The sequence below is a fragment of the Arvicanthis niloticus genome, chromosome 11 (assembly GCF_011762505.2).
Source record: "Arvicanthis niloticus isolate mArvNil1 chromosome 11, mArvNil1.pat.X, whole genome shotgun sequence".
NCBI classification, from domain to species: Eukaryota; Metazoa; Chordata; class Mammalia; order Rodentia; family Muridae; genus Arvicanthis; species Arvicanthis niloticus.
Window position 1 is genome coordinate 5,270,484 of NC_047668.1, and position 902 is coordinate 5,271,385.

General features: G+C 42.0%; 1 pseudogene; it reads right to left on the reverse strand.

Annotated features, from left to right (window-relative positions):
* Nucleotides 1–292: 292 nt before the first annotated feature.
* On the reverse strand, nt 293–594 carry LOC117717215 (protein dpy-30 homolog pseudogene; annotated as a pseudogene).
* Between the last annotated feature and the right edge of the window lie 308 nt (nt 595–902).

Consider the following 902-nt stretch of genomic DNA (forward strand, 5'->3'; position numbering starts at 1 on the left):
AGAGCATAATTATGCCAATTTGTACCAGTGAGGTATGAGATAGTCCTAATACCCAGTCCATCATTTTGTTGACTAATCAGAACCTCTGTCAGCTCTCCTAACTAAAACACTTAGTTCTGAACCTGGCTTTTTCCTTGGTTTTAGAATGAATGTCAGCTGAAAACCATCCACTCAAATCTTTTCTCTCAAGGTAAATAGCCAGGATTGGCTATGAGGCTATAAGTTTTCAACCCTGTCAGAGATCCAGAATGGCTGAGTTAATTAAAATTATGGGAAGCACAAAGCATAGCTTCTAAAACTTATGTGCCTTATTTTTTAAAAGATAAGATGCTAGAAACTCAATGGGATTTGGTGGTCTTTCCTTTGCGAGCACAGCAAGGTCCTGTAATAGAATAGGCACGACCGGCTGGTCCAGGTAGGCACGGGTGGGCAAGGACTGCAGATCCACCTTCTGTATAGATGACTTCTCTGCGTTAATCTTCTCATTCTCAACTATTCTCTCAATGCTGTCGGTGAGCCCGTACTCAGAATGAGGGTTTTCTGCAACCTGTGTCTGTCCCTCCAGCATCTGCTCTGACTCCATGGGGGAACCTGCAAACCCCAATTGTGGCTTTCTAAAAGAAGAAATGGTCTCCTTTCTCTGCAAAAAAAGAAGCTTCTGTGACAAAAGGAGAGGTCTGTGTTTATCTGTGGGTACAAAGATAGGTATTTAGAATGCAGTTTGAAATATTACAGTCTAGGAAAGTGTCTAGTTTTTTCAAAATAAGTTCTCTTAGGTCTGTGCCCTCTTCGGCTGTAGGTAGATGGCTAAGTTTGTGGTACCAGGCATGTTTCCTACCTGTTGAAAGGGCCTTAATCCAGTTAGACAGTAGTTGGTTACCCTATGATAAAAGTGCCACTAT